The sequence below is a fragment of the Pinus tabuliformis genome, chromosome 5_2 (genome assembly GCF_031772625.1).
Source record: "Pinus tabuliformis cultivar Carrire ecotype Pingquan chromosome 5_2, CPIR1, whole genome shotgun sequence".
Taxonomy (NCBI): Eukaryota; Viridiplantae; Streptophyta; class Pinopsida; order Pinales; family Pinaceae; genus Pinus; species Pinus tabuliformis.
Genome location: NC_142306.1, coordinates 1,021,463,824 through 1,021,484,276, shown reverse-complemented (window position 1 = coordinate 1,021,484,276; position 20,453 = coordinate 1,021,463,824).

Genomic DNA, 20,453 nt, shown 5'->3' with positions numbered 1-20,453 from the left:
GAGGACATCATCAAGTAGGATAAGCGACCAAGAGGTAGGCCCTTTTGATTGATTCTAACGTAAGGAAATCTTCCATAGAATGTATCTGTTGTGGCTAGACCCATTATCAGGCTAGAGGAATTCGTTTATGTCTGCACTTACAATTTTACTTCACCACAGGGAGCTGCGAGATTTCAGGACTGCGCGAAGTGTCATGGGGTCCACAATAGTGCGAAGGCAACTATGCTACTCTTGGAAATATCGAGTAGGTCCGCCAAAAAGTGATTGTTAAAGTCACTATTTCCGATTTGATGGTCAGATTATGGCCAAATGGAGTGGGCGGCAGGCATTTAAGGAAAACTTTATGGATTAGATTCTTGAAAATCTGCCACCAATCTAGCATTAATGGGCCAAATGTGGGGGGTGTTGTCCCTTAAGAAACCAATTTCTTGGCTGTGTAGAAATTGTGCTTAAGACATTAATGTTTATTATTATTGTCACTTATTTGTATGATGTATCTTCAAGTGAAGGACCTAAAAGACCTGGTTCTTAACCCTTAATACTTAGGTGATATGAAAGCCTCATAATGCCATTTGATTGCTGAATATGAATGCTGAGTGGAGAATTATTTGAGAAGTTAAAGACAATATGTTGTTTTACACAGAAACTATTATCTGTAACACTTTGGGAAGTTAGAGACAATATGCTGCTTTACACAGAAACTATTATTTATAACTTAGAGGAAATGGAGAAACAAGGGTTTTAAGTATAGAAGCACTCTTTTAAGGAATTTTAACTTCATTCACATAAGTAAACAAAGACCTGCAACTTCATTACTATACTTAAACAAAAGAAGACATATGATTACACATAATAGAGAAGTCACAAAATCATACCCAACAATGTGTGGAGAACTTCTAATTATTTCATTAATCAACAATTTATCAAAAATACAGTAGCCTAGTCTCCAGGTTCTTCAAAATTCAAACCCTCTCTCTATAATTTTTCTTCTTTTTATACATCATGTGACAGTTGATAATCACCAAAATTGTCAAACTGCTTAACTATCTCCTAACTGTCTAAAGTAAAAATCATTATAGAATATTACATTGGAGGGTAAAAGACACCTCATTCTCAAGAAAATAAAATAACAGGAAGTAAGAGAAATTAGAAAACTGATGATGGTTTCTTACTGTTCGGATATGTAGCTTGACTGTTGATGAGGTTTCTCTCTAGATGTTCTGATAATAGTTAAATTGTTTTAACACAACAAACTGCATTTTAACAAAACTCTGTGTGTGGACTTGGGCCCACATATGTATCGGAAATGTTCTGATTGGCTAAAACATAAAGAAACCCTCATGGCCCACATATATATCAAGAATTCTCTGATTGGCAGAAACAAAAAGAAACCCGACCAATCACTGTTCCTTTGGAGTTTTAGTCATCCGCCACTAATTCTAGTTATTCTGCTAAAACAACGGAATTGGTTGATTATGCAGAATATGTCTTACCACGGAACTAAAAAGACTTCAGAATCTGGTTCATAATTTGATTGCGTCTGCCTTTTCCACATATTTTTTCCTTCACCACGGACCTGATATGGAAACGAAACTACAATGTCAAGATTTCTCGGGTCTGAAATTTAGAATAAATTTCGTGCACTTTTCGACGTGTTATCCATCGGATCTCATCCTTTCCTAATGAGTGGCTATGATTAATCCAGACTTCAACAGATTAAATCACATTCTATAAGCCATCACATCCATTTTATGAATTAAACCTCGCCGTTTTTAACCACGTGATTGCCGTCGGATCTGCATTCTTCAAGTGGACGTACCTGATCAACGAAGGTGTTAACCTGATTTTATAACTTCTCGCATCTGATTTCCGATTAAACTTCATTCTTGTTATCTACGTGAATACTGTTAGATATTCTACCTATCGATCAAATGACTTAGATCTTCTCGTGGGTTTGTCACGTTCAAAATCTGCCAATAAAGTAAAATAACTCATTTCTTTTAAATTTCTGCATTTTCTCTTTTTTCCATTATAACATAATATTTGATTTTTTCCTTTTTGCGATAAAACTAAAAATAAAATTAAAAGGACAATGGATGCTACAACAAGGGGAACGATTGGATTTTAATTCAAAAGGAACTATAAATTACAAGTGGTTGTCCAACAAAAAACACTTGGCATTTTGAAAATTCAGTTGTTGCGCTATCAAGTGTGTATGGACCGTGTCAACTTTGAGGCTTTGAGAGCAAGTTTAGCATTTGAGAGATTGTCGAATGACACACAGGACCTCCTAAATAGAATGATGTCAACACCTGAGGAATCCACACAGGAAATTGAGGTAGTAGAAGATGCCCTAGAGAGTGTAAGAGTGATAGTTGAAGTCCCTAAATCACTGAGAACATCGAGACCAAAGAAGGATAAGTAGACTACGAACCTGGTGCGTGTCTCACCAAGAAACCCATAGAGGACCAAGATCACATTGCAGGAAAGGGGGAAGGCCATTAATTTGGAGGCAGACGAGGAATAATCTGAGGAAATCTTGGCAGATGAGGAGGATTTGGAAATGGAAGTTGAAATCCAAGGTGCGGACCCTATTACCAGGTTACCCAAATATGTTCCTCTACGCAAGGGCAAAGCCAAGGTGCCAAAGGACATAGATGAGAGCAAGAGCTCCCTGCAAACTCCGTTGCTCCCGGATGACATTGCTTTTGAGGGGCAGCACTTAGGATGGGTTCTTGTACTAAAGTTTGAAGATTGAGACGTCGCAGATCACGAAAAATTCCTGCATTCAGTGACTGAGCAACTAATGCATGGATGGATTGACACAACTGCTAGAATGATTGAATTGGAGCCGCGGACATGGCTCAAGGGTGTAGAGAAAGCTGGGTTGCTCAACCTGCTCTGGGTGCCACATTACCAGCACACCCCAGTGACCATCTTCGTCATCAGGCAACTGCTATGCTTGGTGTATTGGGTGCGGGATCGCCCCAAGGCAAGTTTTGGCGATTGAAGCCCAAGTTTTGACTATATCCGATGTAAAGACTCCATGATTTGTGTGCACAAAGCATGAAGTTGTAATTAAGTCATTAAATTTTTGTAATGTAGTGTTGGCTTGAGAGTTCTACCCATGGTTTGCGAGCCATGGGATTGTATAAATAGAGTGAGGCTCTAAGTGTAAAGAGACAATAAAGTGATCCATGGAAGATCTAATGATGAAGCATTGAGTCAAAAGTGTAAAGTCGTGTTTTGGGTCATAGAGTAGGAGAAGGCTCTATAGTTGAGCGCGCAGAGGCCTAATAGTCCACAGCTGAGTGCGTAGAGGCCTAATAGTCCACAGCTGAGTGCGTGGACCCTTGCAACTGAGTGCGCAGGGTGGGTTGGGCCTGTAACTGTTTGAAGCATTAATAAAGATAAGTGTTACATTATTTATGTGTATTCTTTTCCTATTTTATGCATTGAAGTATATTGGGTATGAATTGAAAGTTTATCATTTATTTGTTTCACGAACTTATATGAATGTGTTGAATAAGTGAATATAAGATAAAGTATTTATTTACATGAAGATAACTAATTGTTATAAGAAGATAAGTAAGAACTGCAGTGAAACTTGGGGAAATAGTGTAGATTGCTGCTTTAACAGCGTGAAATCTCCTCAGACCCTGGTTAGGGCTGCGCGAAGACGAGTATAACAAGGTGCGAAGGCCTCGCGGGTTAGGGAAGTGCGCGAAGTGACCTGCGCGAAGGTATTCACAGTTGGACTAAATCGATCCCTCAGACATCTCAAGGGTGTGAAAACTTGGTTCTAGCATCCCCCCATACTGCTTCAAGTGAGACCTTAGTCCATGCTCCGCGGGCTATTGCCGAAAGGGCTAGTAGTACAGGGATTTGTTTAGCTAAATAACTCCAAACTTGGGTCAGGGCCCCTCAAGCCAACGAATGGTTCCGCTGCCGGGACTGGAATATGCATAGAGATGTCTGATGTCATATTGTTGGAATCCAACTAAGAAAGAAATTGAAGGTTGGTTGGACAGGAGAATTCATGAGTTCGCGGTGTAGGAGAATAGGAATCCGCGACTATCAAGGGAAGAGTGGTTCGACTGCTACTTGTACATAGAGATCCATGAAATTTTCTTTGCATCTTTCCCTACTGAGCTGTACGAGTGGATCGCGAAGCTAGCAGATATCCAAGGAAGGTGGAAGCTTGACAATCCTATTGTGTGGACCCCAGAGTTGGTGCGTAGATTGGAAGCATCGGAGGATAAGATTGCACGCACTATTGATCATTGGCTCGATCGAGTTATAGGAGGATTCATTACTGAGTTTGTGGTAGATACTTTAGTTAGTTATACCAAGGCTGAGCGATGCTTTCTCAAAGGACTACGAGGTAAGTACATAAAGTCTCTGAATACTTGGATTAAAATGTTATTGTGTGAAAAGAGGGTTATGCAATTACATTGATGTCCAAAGCCACGTGAAGTGGAAAAACCTATAGAAACGAAGGAAGTAAGGGACTAGAGAATAGCCCTTTGATTTCACCTCGATGAGGAGACGAGGAAGAGGTTGCGAAGGTATTGCCGCAAAGTGTGATCAATTTGATAAGGCAGAGGATTCCACGCATACCACCCCCACCCACACAACCACCAACTTCACCACCTTCACCTCCATCTTCACCCATACTGCCTCCGCCACCACCGCATTTCAATATGGCAAGTGTGATAAAGTTTCATGTGTTCAAGGGAGTAGGAACTAAAGATCTAGACTAGTTTTGGTTTGTAATAAGATCCGTATGGGAAGAATAGGGGGTTACAGATGACAATATGAAGAAAGTGAAGCTGGTCAGTGCTCTGCAGGATTGCACACTAACCTGGTATATTAAGCATTCTAATAACAATCTGAATGCGGGGATCATGGATATCCAAATTTCCCTGAACATATAATTTAGCATGCCGAAGTCAGAGGTGCAGTCGATCACTGGATTCAAAGAGATGACAATGCTACCAAGTGAGACTCCTTGGGAGTTGGATAAGAGACTGAACTGCACAATTCATGAAGCTAATATGACTTTGGCGTATGGAAAACACCGTGAATGGCTTGTAGCATCACTAACACCGCATTTGAGAAATGCACTATCACAATAGAGGTTTATGACTCAGGCAAAGGCCTTGGAGATTGCGATGAGGCTACATGAGACCCCGATACAGGATCCCAACTTGGGAGTTCAACAAATCTAGGTGCAGTTGAAAAACTTTTTCCTTGAGATGTAAAGTCTCAAACAGGACAGGACAGCTCGACCGGAAGTGCGCAAAGAAGTATGGTGTATAAAATGCAAGGGTGAGGGTCATGACAAGGACCACTGCTCGGTGTTCATGAATTACCTCATAGGAGGAGGACCAATGCCATTAAGACCAGAGGCATAAGCAGGACCTAGCGTGACACCTTCTTTGTGGTGCGTGATTTGTCAAATAGGAGGAAAGCATGCTACAAATAACTACCATTTGTTACAGAAGTACACACAAAATTCGCAACAGTTGTTATGTAATTTTTGTAAATCAGTTGGACACGATGAGCACACCTGTAGAAGCTATGAGATGATGATGGATAGAACTCCCACCTACAGGGTTTAGGCCGAAATGCAGCCCCTTGACGAGAATGCAGTAGGGGTGCAAACCAGATTTCAGTGGCGCAGATGAGGTCGAGGGGGAGGAGGACCTAGAAGAGGTCGTAGACAACTGATATGCTACAATTGCGGAGGACCCAGACATTATGCCCATGATTGTATGAATCCAATGTTTCCATCATGTCTGTATTGTACCTTGTTTGGTCACGAGAGGGAGGATTTTCCTATACTGATAGCTAGGGTGCACAACAAGGGAATGCTCCAACCTCCCTTGACTTAAAACCTGTAGATGATGAGGTTTGAGTTGCGAGAGGAAGATCCAAATGTCAACATTGTGCTCCAAAGTTGAATTATGATGGGAGATGATAAAGGCAAATGACCCAAAGATAGTACTTGGGTTCACAAGGCTTTGACGAAAGAAGAAAAGTTTGATTTGGAGCGCACTAAGGAAACCTTCATGGAAACTAAGAAGATCTTAGCTGATGCCTCCACTTCAAGAAGAAAAGATAGATTGGAAGTGGAAATGGACCAATATATGCTTATGACGTTCCTAGAAACATGCATGAAGCTACTACATGACAATAAGGTTGTAAAGGGATTGTAGGAACTCATTAACAGATGTGCTGGGACCACACCAAGAGAGCCGCATGTAGTCTGAAAGATTGGAAAGCATGCGACAAGGATGGGAAGAGAAATGAGGTTGACCACGCAGATTGGAGAATATGATATGGACTAGGTAATTCTAGATTTGGGATAGGATGCGAACGTTCTACTGAAGCAGACATGTGAGCGGATGGGAAGGCCTACACTACAATGGTCTCCTATCCAGCTGTGAATGGTGAACCAGCAAAAGATAATACCTATGGGGAGATTGCAGGGAATCACTGAGGATATCGAAGGAGCAAGCGCGCTAGCAGACTTTGAAGTGATAGAGATCATTGATGACAACAATCCCTACCCTGCGCTCTTAGGAATCGATTGGGCCACTGACATGAACAGGGTGATTAATCTAAAGAAGCACAAAATGATTTTTGAGAAAATGTATCTGTGCATAGTCATACCTTTGGACCCTACAGAAGGATCTTGCTACACAGAGCAAGTGCACGAATATGAAAGTGATGATGATTTGGACTACAACTACAAGATATCTGCATGGGAGCAAGACTGGGTAAATCCCACCATGGATGGACGAATCTCATGGGAGCATGAAAGCTCCCATACGTCAGATTTAGATGAAGAGATAAAGCGATAGTAGAATCAGTTACATGAGGTAACCATGCTGAACTATAACATGATGACAAGACGTTGCACTGTGTATCAACAGAAATGAGAGATTTGCCTACTTATGATGGATTAGGTGAGGTAGATGCTTTCTTGGGCAGATTTGAAAGCGAGGTGTCAGAAAAGCAACGTTTCAAGGCTTTGAAGTGGGTACTATGCCCTATGCCTGTGAGGTGGTGGGGTATGCACCAAGGAAGCTTTGATTACTGGTGTGAACGCAGAAGAATGATGTGCATGTGTTTTCGGAAGCCTCAGATGCAACTAACAGACAAGTATGACGGATGGGATGATCCACACGCACACCTGGCCAAGTGGACAAAGGTCTATGGAGAAGAGCCACAATCTGAGTGGGTTCACCTGTTTTGTCATAACCTAGATGTTATACCCATGAACTGGTATACAGAGACGGAGCTTTGCCATGGGACGGGTGAATGGGATATCCTACGCGAAGGGTTCCTGTTAACCTTCACTTTTGAGGATCGTTTGTGGGACACCGTTGATGATGCACTACAAGCGGTAAAAGAAACTATCTTTAGGATACCACAATAGCTGATAGAATCGATTCAACCTGAATGGGCTACTCAGCTAAGCTGTGCGCTGGAGTGTTATAATGTAAATGCGAATGAAGATGATGAAGATCTATGGAAAATTAACATTCCAGAATAGAAGGCCATTGTGAGGTTCAAGGACAACTGATTGAAGACCCTAACATAACCATGCCGGTAATGACAAAGTAGGTGAACATTGGTACGGAGGCCGAACCTAAACATGCAATGCTCGACAACTATTGGGATGACCTGACGGTGGATAAGGTCACTGAGTTACTCTGCAAGTACCAAGACTTATTCTCGAACAATTTCACAGACTTAAAAGGAATCATTGGAGATTTAGGAAAGATGAGGATCACATTAAAGTCTGACGTGAAGCCAGTTAAGCAGAGGCCTTACCGCTTGAATATGAAATACAAGGAGAAGGTCCATGTAGAACTAGACAAAATGCTCGCAGCAAGAATCATTGAGCCAGTGGAAGAATCTGATTGGGTAAGCCCTATGGTGGTGCAGGAAAAGAAACAGAAGGGCAAGATAAGAATATGCGTGGATCTTAGAAAATTGAATGACACGTGTGTGCATGACTCATTCCCAACTCCATTCACAAATGAAATATTGGAATACGTTGATGGGCAAGAAGCGTATTCTTTCATGGACGAGTTCTCAGGGTACCACCAGATCAAAATCGCACCGGAAGATAGGAGCAAGACAACCTTCGCAACTGAGTGGGGTTGGTTTCAATACACTATTATTCCTTTGGGTTGAAGAAAGCGTCGGCCATCTTTTCGCGCATAGTTGTTGCAGCATTCAAGGAATATATCCACAAGTTCCTGGAGGTTTATCTTAATGACTAGATTGTATTTGTGTTGGTTAAGAACCACGTAGTGAGCTTATGCTTGATGCTAGATAGCTTCGAAAGACACCAAATCACACTGAACCTCAAGAAGTGTACGTTCCTTGTTCCTTTTGGGAACCTGTTGGGACACGTGGTTTGCAGACAAGGACTGATGTTAGACCCTGCGAAGATTGTGTGATTCTGAATTTGGAAGCACCTCGAAGTGTGAAATAATTGTGCGCTACCCTGGAACATATGGGGTACTACATGAAGTTCATTAAAAATTATGCCCAAATCACCACACTGATGGAGAAGCTATTGAAAAAAAATGTCACATTCTCTTGGAATGATGACTATAAGAAAAGCCAAGATGTACTAAAAGAAAAGATGGCGCCTGCGATGATCCTGGTCTTCCCAAAATGGGATGAGGAGTTTCATGTCCATGTTGATGCATCATGTATAGTGCTGGGAGCAGTACTAACATGGGATGGTGGAGGGGACTTGGATATCCCTATCACACTCGCGGCTCGCAGATTGTCTAAAGCAGAAAAAAAAACTATTCCACCACTGAACGGGAGGGATTAGCTATGGTGTACGCGCTCTAGAAATATCAACACTATTTTCTAGGGTACACTTCAAGATGTATATAGATCATTCCACATTGAAATACTTGGTCAATAAGCCTATTTTTGGGGGGCGCATATGTAGGTGGCTTTTATTGTTCCAAGAATATGATTTTGAGGTCGTTGTGAAGCCTAGGCGATTGAACGTGGGACCAGATCACCTGTCACGGAGATAGGAGAGGAACCTACTAGTCTGGAGGAAGGATTACCTGACACACAACTCTTTGTTGTGCACATAGCAGATGGAAACTTTGAAGATATAATCCACTTTCTCACGACTAGAACTACGCTGAAATAGTACTCTGTCTAGCGGAAGAAGGAACTGGTGGTGTGCGGGGAAAATTTTTCTATCATTGCGGAGCACCTATATAAGATGGGTAATGATGAGATACTATGAAGGTATGTACCTGAATTTGAATGAAGCCATATCCTCATGGATGCACATGGGGGCGCTGCAGGAGGACATTATGCAGGGACAGTGACTGCCAAAAGATTCTCTGTGTAGAGTTATTGTGGCTGAGCCTTCATCAAGATTCAAAAGCACATTGCAAGGCTTGTGATGTATGTAAAAGAGTAGGTAAACCATTGAGGAGGGTTGAGATGCTTTTGAATCCAAAAATCCCTTTGAAAAGTGGGCGATTGACTTCGTAGGACCTATCAAACCTCAGGGAAAAATGGGTGTGAGATACATTATCACTGCGATGGAGTACCTGACTCGTTGAGCAGAAGCACAATAGATAAAATACTACACGGCCACCACGGCCACGAAGTTTATATTTGAACACATATTGACATGATTTGGATGTCCAAAGATCTTGATGAGTGATTGTGGTACACATTTCCTGAACGAAACAATCAGCATGTTGACATAAGAGTTTTAGGTGTATCATCAGAAAGTCACACTGTATCACCCACAAGCCAACGAGACATTAGAAGCATTTAACAAAATATTGGAGACTGCCCTGACCAAAGTATACAACGTGTAGCAAAGTGATTGGGACCTATGCGTACCTACAGTATTATGGGCTTATAGGATGACATGCAAGAAACTGATAGGACAAACACCTTTCTAGTTGGTCTATGGAGTGGAAGCTGTAATGCCAATGGAGTATATCGTGCCTAGTCTACGCATAGTAGCACTCACAGATATGGCAGACTATGGAGCCCTGGAGGAGAGGCTCGCACAGTTGGAGGAACTCGAAGAGGAATGGTTTTTGGCTGGATTCCATGAGAAGGTACAAAAGCAGCACGAAATGGCCTAACACGATCGACATATTAAGTTGCGCACCTTCAAGGTGAATGATTTTGTGTTACGATATGATAGTAAGTTTCATAAATTCCTGGGAAAGTTCAAAATGCATTGGCTAGGACCATATGTTATTAAGGAGGTCACACATGGAGGCATGGTACAGTTGGTAAAGTTAAATGTAGAACCTTTCCCAAGTAAAGTGAATGGTAGTCGGTTGAAGCCATACACGGGTGGCCCGCCTATCTAACTAGCCAACATAAGCACAGTCTTAGCACTCTAGGTAGCTGAAAGGAGGCATGGGACTATAAACAGATGTAGTGACACAGGAACGGATACAAGGGGGTAGTTAAGATACTATGATCTATGAGCTGCTGTTACAGGGAAAAGTGTCTATTTAGAACTGCTCTATCCCACTAAGGTGTGACAACTGCCTTAGAAACAAACAGAGAAAAACTACTTTTGTTTTTCCTTTATGAATTATAGATAGAGAGGAACAGAAAGACCAACCTCTGTCTTGCGCTAATCCTTCTATTCGATCCCTCTCTTCTTTGATAGTCCTCAGCTACCTGCTCCCTTGCACGCCCAGCTTCACAAAGTACCTGTAAGATCACAGAAGCATAGCACTATACAAAGACATGGATCTATAATCATAAACAATCTAGGATCAGATGTAAATTGACCATACAAATGTAACAAGCATCAATGATACAAAAGCATGGAGGAAAACTCAAATAGTTTTTATTGATAAACAAGAAAAAATCCAGGAGGAGTTACAACCAGTTGTTCCGACCTAGCATCAACCTCCTAGCAAAGAAGCCCCTCTTCACCTAAAACAAAGCTTATATCACCCAACAATCTAATGTTTGTCTCTAGAAACCAACAGCAATTCCTTACAATATGCAAAATTCCAGCCTCCGGATCTCTGGGATGAGGGATCCATATATAGATATCTATAAGGGGGATGAGTCAGCTTGTGATTTGATTAGTGTCTTCTCTCTGATAGTTCTTGCTTCCACTTGGAGACTGAAGGCCTCTTACTCATCCTTGGTCGAATTCAGTGAGGCAAGTGTCACAGGAGAAGATTCTGGAAGCTTCCATTGCCTCTCCACCTCGCGGAATGACACTGCCATTTGTCATTTCTTGCCCATCGCACCCCACAGAAGGGACTTTTGAAATGCAATCCACCCTCACAGTGTATTTAGGTGAGATGCAACACACTTAGCCAGTGGAGCAGCTGCAATGATCCTGTTTTGACCAATTCTGAGCAGTTTCTCATGGAGAACTTCTAGGAGAAGCTCTAATCTGTTGACCTTGTTCCTTTAGGGGTTAGAACAACACTTTTAGGGACTTAGGAGCCGTTGATTTATGGACATTTCATGCTTGGGGTTGCAGCACCCAAAAAAGTCTATAACAGTTGCCCCCTAAAGTATGAGGCCGTTAACCTTTTGGTGTCGAGTGAAATGCTTTATTATGAGGATCGGAAGTTCTTTCAATGCTGGGAGGAGACCTGTAATAAGATACAATACAATACATTATCTTCATACTATTTTCATGATCTAGCTGAGGTGGGCATTCCCATGCTCAGCTTTATAAATTCATTTTCATGTACATAGGACAGACAATCGTCTGAGTGTAGATTGATGATTCTGGTAGAGCCATCATCCTTTTGAGTGGATGATTATCTGTGCAGCAATGATGTACATTTAATGTCTTTATTTTCCCTGAATATATATCGCAGCCTGGATGGATGAAACTAGATCCGGGGTCTTCAATCTCATTCGATCTTCACTCGAAGTACAAGTCGATCCATGTGAGAAATGTTCTGAAGTCGAACATGGAAAGACATCGCTTGATTACCAGTCAATGATGTAAACTGTTAACAAGCGCGAGAGGAATCACCGATAATGATAATGACCCTCAAGGTACTGCAGTACAATTCACGTGGTGTGAATAAAGGACTTGGCGTCGAACACCACGCAAAATCTTTCGGTCGAAGGCCATTGATGTAAACCTGTCGCCGGAAGTGAGAAACTTGCCATTGAGGCATGCAAGCTTCAAAGTACTGAATGGGGTGTTCCTAGATCAACTTCTTGGATAATGAGCTGATGTCGACAAGAAGTGATCCGTCACAGGAGGGCCTTAATGAATCCCACATCAATGACACGGAACGGAGCAAATGATTTTAATGGAGGTGAAAACGATCTGGTGATATAAGGTTCAGGGTGGCGGTCATGAAAGAATGGAGTATAATGTATGGTAGTGGGTGAGACACAGGTGAATTCACTGAATGACTTCTCTTGAACATATCGGCGACACTAATGTGATGGATCAGTAGCATTAACCCCAAATGTGGATGGTATGGAGTGACCATGGTGATGTTACCGGTGAATGAAACAACCCAACCCGACTCGGACATGGAGTGGAAGTGTCATGTTCAAGAGCGACTTACTACCAACAAAGTTTCTTTGAGTTTTCTTCCCAATTTTCCCCAGTCATTGCTGACCAGTACCTCTTTATTTTTGTCAAGCTTGAGGAGGATAACATATGCTTGTTCTATAATTTTCCCTTTGTTAGCCTCCTATACCAATAGGTTTTCATTTCTCATGATTGGCAGTGGAAGTGCCAAAAATGTTCACCTTCCATGCTACTAAGGTTCCATTTTTGTGAAAGAATCAGACAGTTAAAAAATGTAAAGAGGGTATGCCTTAAAAGAAAAATCAAAAGGAAAGAAAATGAATTGGTCAAAGAAAAAATAAAGCAAATGAACCCCAAATAAAGACCATGAAAGTGGCTAGTCCAAATTGCCACTGCTACTTTGATGGGTGGTCCAATAGCTCAAGCTGGGCCTCACCATGTTTTAATTTGCATGTTTTAGACTAGAGAGGAAGTACCTGCTCAAACAGTTCAAGCTTGACAGATGACTAGGTGGATAGAGAAAGGAAGGTGCCCAACTGCTTAATCTGGGCCCTTGGAAGTCATAAGGGTAGACTTAGATAGGAGGGCAGCAAAAAAGAAAAGAGAATTATCAGGGTTTGCAAGGCTAAGTGCACCCATCCAAAGGAAGAAAAATGTTAGGCATATTAGGCAGGGTAGGCAGTTGAAGGTTGCAGAAAGCAAGATCTAAGCATATGACATGGGAAAAATCACAATGATGTCACCAGCAGGAGAAAGGAAAGAGCAATGGCCTATTTGGCAAACTACTAAACCATCACTAACTTCCCTCATCCCCTTCAAAAGTTTCTTACTAACATCCCTTGAGCACTGCAGGATCTGCCTGATCAGTCCTCCTTACACTCCTCATTTGTAAAAATTTCATGTCATAAATGACTTCTCTCTTTGAAAAGAAGCCACATTTCTTGTGTAAAATCTTTCTTTATTCCCATCTTCTTCTAAAACTAAGTTTACTCATTAAACTTAGCTCTTTACCCCTCTCTCATATCCCCAATTCATATTAATTTCTAATTTTACTATATAAATCCCTAAGTGCTACCCCTCCCCCTACTATTATAGCATTGTATGCAAACAACCCAAAAATGTATAAATATCCCCCCCCTTTAGCATTATAGCTAAATAGCACTTCTATGGGAGACATTAGTCCACCAGGGACTATAGTCAACCCTTGCTTTGGGATTACTCTAACCCCTGGTTAGATTAATAACCTACACTAAACCCTCATCTACCCTTTTTTCTGAAAAAACCCACGAAACCCCCCCCCTAAGGTCACATATTGTGGGACCCCGACACATTAATCTATATATATTTCAAAACCCACGAAAACCCCCTTAACCAAAGTCTTAAACCCAAAATATTAAATGAATATTTTATTAGCTGGCGGGTCCCCACCCAAACTTGCACGCTGGGTCGGGGCGCCCGCCAGCCGTCGATCTCCTGCCGCCCCCGATCCAAAGGTGGGCGGTCATTTTGGGTTTTCAACCTGCTGCGCTTTAGCGTCCAGGGAGAGGGTGGTTTTGCTCCTGTACGCTGGATGCATCGCAGCCGTCGGAGGTGTTCGGAGCCCCCCTCCCCTATACCGCCTTCTCCCAAAAGCGGTGCGGGGAAACCACATACCACCCTCCCTCAACCCGCCTCCCCTGTCACGTCACCCCCGCATCACCATTACGTCATACCCTCGGCCCCCGCTACCGCGCCTCGTCGCCTTCCACATCACCTTGTCGCCCCCACATCCCGCCACCGTGTCCTGCCATGCTGGCCTCCAGCTCAGCACCCACGTCACCATCCGTACCCGGGCCCGCCATGACGTCATGCTGACGTCATCGGCGGAAAGCGCCAAAAACCCATATTTTCCAAATTTGTCGTTATAAACGCGCATTCGAGCCGTTGTATGTCATTTTTATTCGAAAAGAGACAGAGCCGTTGTTTTTCGTTCGCTCCAAAAAATCGCCTCTACGCTGCAAATTCAAAGCTTGGGACACCATCATTTGCCAATTTTGCTGCATTTCTCATCCACTGTTCAACGCGACAGCTCTCGGCGCTATTGGTCCAGGTATTTGCCGAAATTCACCTATTTTACCTGTGTTCATGCCATTTCTCTGCAATATTGTCCACTAAATACCTGGTAAATCCTAAATTAAAGATTGTCATTTAGTTAATGCTGGACCAAAACAACCTAGATTGCCCCCTGCTCCTAAATTCACTGTTGAGAAATAATTTGCGGCTTTAATTTACAATTTATCCTCCAAACTGCCTGGCATTGTTCCCTTTTTCTGAGTACATGCTTGGAAAACTGCATTTTACCAACTTTTAGTCCTGCCCTCCCTCTGCAATTCATCCTCATTATTCACAATCCTTGTGAATTTACCAGAGCAGAGCAGAGGCAAGCCTGCTTAATCTGCCTACTCCTCTTTTGAAGACTTATCTGGCATCATCTGCATTCAGTCTGCCACCTGACCTTTAAGAAGCCTTACAAGCTATTGCATTCACTTTGTTACATCCAGAAACTGCATTGCAAAAATAACACTTGAGGACTATACAATGGCTGCACCAGCACCCACAGCTCTCAGTGTTGCCCCCATGAATCCACCAAACAAAGAGCTTGAGGCCCTGCCTCTTGCTGACAGAGATTACCTCATCCAAGACTTTTTGGGTGACAGGAACCATTTGCAGACCTTCAGGGAATTGAGGGATAACTATTTGAACAACAAGGACACATATGGGATATGGGAATCCAATCTGCCTTATTACTTTCTCCCATCTGTTAACATTTTTCCAGAAATTATCCGCTTATGTGCTGAGAATTATGATCCAAATCACAGAGCTATCAAGTCTCCATCTGGGAGCATACTCTTCCACATCAATGTTGAGTCCATCAACCAGATGCTCAACTTCAAACAAACTCAGCTGTTGTATCCCTTCTCCATGAACTATCTGCTGGATACAGGGGCCAAGCTTTCCACTGATGACATTCAGAAGATCACCAAGACATTTATGAGAGCTGATCGCCAGCCCACAGGGCCACCTCCCTTCTTGTATGTCCATTTTACTGATGTAGGCAAACTTCTGCTTGACATGATTTCTTATGTGTTGGGCTATAAAACCAGTGAGTATGTTGATGAGACAGTGTTGGTGTTGTTAGCTGCCTACAGCCCAGGCTAGCCTCCTACCTACAAGTATAATTTTGCTAAATTCATAGCCAACAAAATACATGACCAGCTTTTCAAAGTGGACAAGGAGGGCATATTCAAATATTTATCATACATATACCATTTGTTCATCTATTATCAATCCGAGGCCTTTCAATGCCCTATCAAGAAGCTGGATTCTAGAGGAGAAATAAGGTCTGTCATCTTCTGGACATCAGTTTTTCACCAAGTCCAAGATTCACCATATTCATACTGTGAATTTATTGATCAATTTGTCTACCTAGTTTCTTGCTTATTAATGAGGTCCCCTCCTCCTAGAGTGTCATTTGAAATCCAGAAAACTCTGCAGCTGTCCAAAAATTATAAAATAGATAATTGGTACCTATACCAAGATCATACAGTCATCAGAATTTATGGCTGTGAGCTTTGTCCATATAGGCTGCCAAAATATGTACCAATGAGACTGTTTACCTTGGAGTACTATAGGCAGCTTATTCACTCTAACCTCACCCACTTTCATAGTGCCAAGAAGAAAGCCCACCTCAAGTTCAAGCACCACCTGGGCCCCTTTATCATGAACAAAAAAGAGGGATGGCAAGAGGCTGAGCAAATCCTCAAAGACAAATACAAGCTATCAAAAAGCTTCCGGTGGGTCCCTTATGACCCCGAAGGCTTCATCTGTGCTAGAAGGGTCAAGTACAGGCTGCTAGGCTATGAGCACTGTAAATTTCCACATATTGAGCAGTATGCCAATCAGCAAGAATGGTTGCAAGATACTTTAATTGAGAAACTAACTGAAGAAGAAATAATGCAAAAAAATGTCAAGGATTTGGAAAAAACTCTTGACTTGGATTCTGTGCAGCAGGTAGTCTTCAAGCAACCGCATCCAGTGGGAGAAGGAACTTCAACTACAACAACTGCACCAGCCACCCAGGCGCCACCTACAGCAGCATCAGGCACAGATAAGGGTAAGGGAATAATGGGTGCTGAAGAAGAGATAGTAAAAGAAAAGCCTGCCTCCTCAATTGGGCAGCAACAAGAGCAAACACCTCCACCACAAACAGAACCACCAACAGCACCTATATTGCAGACCCCTGCACATGAGGAGAGGGGCAAGAAGAGGGACAGAGAAGAGTCCACTCCTGCTAGTGGATCCTCCCAGCAACCTGAGGCCAAGAGGCAAAAGGTTGACTCCCCAGTCATAGAAGAAATAAGTGAAGAAGTCCTTGAGAGCCCAAGGAAAGAAGGGGAAGACAGTCAGCAAACGGCCACAAGCTCTTTTCAGCAAGAGCAAGGATTACAGCTTGGCATGGAGGTGTCCTCCTCCACTCAACACAGCAAGAAGCCTTCAAGCACCAAGGCTTCCTTCAAAGAAATAAAAGCACAAAATGAGTTGTTGAGAATAGAAGTATACAAACAATTCCTCAAAGCAACACCAGCTAAGCAAGAGAGGCTGATGTCAGTATATGACATACAAGAGGAGAAGATGATCCTCAGTCACTTCAAACCCAAGGTGCCGCAGCCTAAATCAGCTGCAGATTTTGTAAGAACAAGGGCGGAAGTCATGGCAAAGGACATTCACCCCATGGACCAGATAGAGCTGCACAAACAAACGGGGGAAATGGTCTATGCCACCTTGTTAGAAAGGGCCACAATGGCCCATGAATTGAAATAATCACTGAAGAATACCAACATTCAGTTGGATTTCGAGAGAATGTCCTCCATGGCCAAGGACAACAGGATTAAATCACTAGAGGACATCATCATAGACCTAGGACATGATCCTAAGGACCCAAAGGGCTTGAGGGCCCTCATGAAGAAGAAGGAAGATGATCTTACTGCATTAAAGAAAAGGCTGAAACTGCTTCCCACTGAGCACCCCCAAACAGCAGAGTTGCAAAAGGAAAAGGAAGCTGATGAGCAACTTGATCTTATAATGCAGCTCAATCAAAAGGTTATTGATCTAGAGAAGGAGCTAGAAGGGGCACTACAGGACAAACAGGGAGAATCCACATCCCAACCTCCTCCAACTACCTCAACCACTGCCACCACTACAGAGGCAGCAGTAGCCCCTGCAGCAGTAGCCCCTGCAACTACTACAGCAACAACAGAAGCAGCAGCAACAACAACAGCTCCTGAGTCCAGCTTGAACATGGATGATTTGACAAAGGCTATCAAAGAGCTGGAACTTCAGGCAACTGAGATCAAGGAGGCCAAGGAAAAATTAGTAGAACTAGAGGCCAAATATGACAAGTCAAAGATGACTGTAGCAGAGCAGTCTAGAGAAATTAAGGCCCTCAAAGACAAAATAAAGGCCTTAGAAAAGGAGCTCAAACTTGAAAGTGCTCTGGCAGAAATAAAGAGGATTTTGTGGGCCCGGATTGACCAATCCCTTACTAGAAAATGGAAGTCAATCAAGACTGTGCATGAACAAATGGAATTGATTGGCCAAGCACAAATTGAGATCCAAAAGGCCAGGACAGTACTAGGGAACAGGCCTGAGCAGGCCAACAGAATGATAAATTTTCTTAACAATCAGACTAAGGAGGAGCTAGCAGCCCTCAACATTGTTAACAGAACTGATGTTGTCCTTACAGCTAAAAAGGTGCTGACTCTTAGGAATTTTGTACAAACTGTAGAGAGGAAATGCCATGAAATACAGGCTGAGGTGGATGAATACAAGCTCAAAATGGGAGCACTGCAAGGAAAGGGATTGCCCAGCCTACTAACTAGCACAGGAAGACTGCTCCCTCGTGAGCAATATGCTACCAGGTTGACAAATTTTGTTGAAAATCAAATTACTGCATCTGCCAGCACTTCTGAGGAAACAGGGCCTCCAACAGGGCAGGGCCTATATGACAAGCTTGAAAATCTATTTTTTATTGAACATGAAATCAATCACTTATTTGAAGTTCCTCCAAAGTTTTATAGATATACAGAGGCAGATGAAACCTTGGTGAAAATTCGAAGACACCAACTACCAAAAGAGGATTGGTGGCAGGCAATGCTGCAAATTTTGCCTCAGTGATATCAGTTGATCAAACCTAGTCAGCTTCCACTCAGCCAAAAGCAAAAAGCAGAATCTGGACATCATACAAGGCAGCCGAAAAGATGACTCAGCATAAAGACAGTGGCAGCAAGCCAAATATAGGAAAATGCGCAAATTTTGGGCAGCACATCTTCAGCCGACTCCAACGGTCACAAAGTCAACATTCTCTGACCATTTTGGACAGCTAATACACTTAGAAGTTACTACGGCATTTATTTTCTCAGCTACAACGCTCCAGGAGTTGGCACAATATTAATGAGCCATTAACTCACTAGCTAGATATTTTCTGATGTAAATTTTGTATATATACCTCCCCTGGCAACGTATTAGGGGTTGGTGATTTTCACTCTAAGGCAAATGTATTGTATACTTTCAGATAATCTAATGCAAGAGGCTGGAAAAGCTCAGTGTTTCTTGGATGTTTGATGTCTCGATGATGCTCTGCGTGCTGTTGCAGAATTCCTGTGCTGTCTAATGGAACAATAAGTTTTCTCAATCTATGTTTTATCTTCTTATGTTTGTTTGAATCATACACATGTTTCACCAATCTAACAATAGAGAAAAAGAATAGTACAGGAAATGTTTGATTACACCTTGTGCTCAATCTCTGTTGCTGAAAATGTTTTCTTCAGAATTAATCATGAACATGAATTCTTAATTGCTCATGTTTACATCAATTCTATAAATATGAATGTTATATAGGAATTCTTCAGTGCTCCTAAATAATATTCCCACTTTTCTCCATATCAGCTTACTGAAAGATCCTTAATTGCCTTTCATACCTTGATTACATCACACCCAATCACAGATTTCAAAAATTGTTCCTTAGACACTTATCTGGCTCTGTAGCATCACTGTTGTATCAACACAGACATATCAAGCAATTAAACATCACTGACTCCATGCCCAATGGCCTAGAACACCCTGATAAACATATATCTATCTTGACTGAAATCATCATCCAGCAAATTTCAAAACAAAACCTTGAGCATCATAACTAGCCTAAAATATTATACAAACAAAGTTAAATCATAAAGAGAGAGCCCTCTCTGGTCATAGGTAGGCTAGAACCTGTGACCCAAAGATTGGTTAGTGGTTACCTCGGCCGTATTCCCTTGGGAGTCAAAGGGAACAACCTGAGTGCTAACACCCTTCGGGAAAACCCATCGCTATGTTTTAACGAGCCTAGCGATAGAAACTCGTTCTCGTCTATAGACAAGTTTGTCGCTATTAATCTTTTTAACAAGTTTAACGACAAAGATAACTCGGTCCTTTTCAATTTTAGAGAGTCTAAAAAGGAACGTAAAGGTAACTCCAAAATTCCTTTTTCGTCATCTAATCCCTTAAGTCCGAAAAAGTATAAAACAATACAGAAGGGATGAATTTTCGATACTTTTAACGAGCCGAACAAAACAAGCGCTCGATCTTTTTGTGTAATAATCCCTCAGGTCCAAAAAGATTAAAATCTAGAGGAGGGATAGCACTTCCTGTCCCTTTAACGAGCTGGAGAGGCCAATGGCTCGGCAATCTTTTCATATTTTACGAGTCAGTTGAAAAGAGCTTAAAGGAGACTCGTCTTTTGAGGAATGAGTGATAAAACGGGTAGCAGCTGATTCCAGGTAAGGTTTGGAATTTTCCAATCACGGTAGTG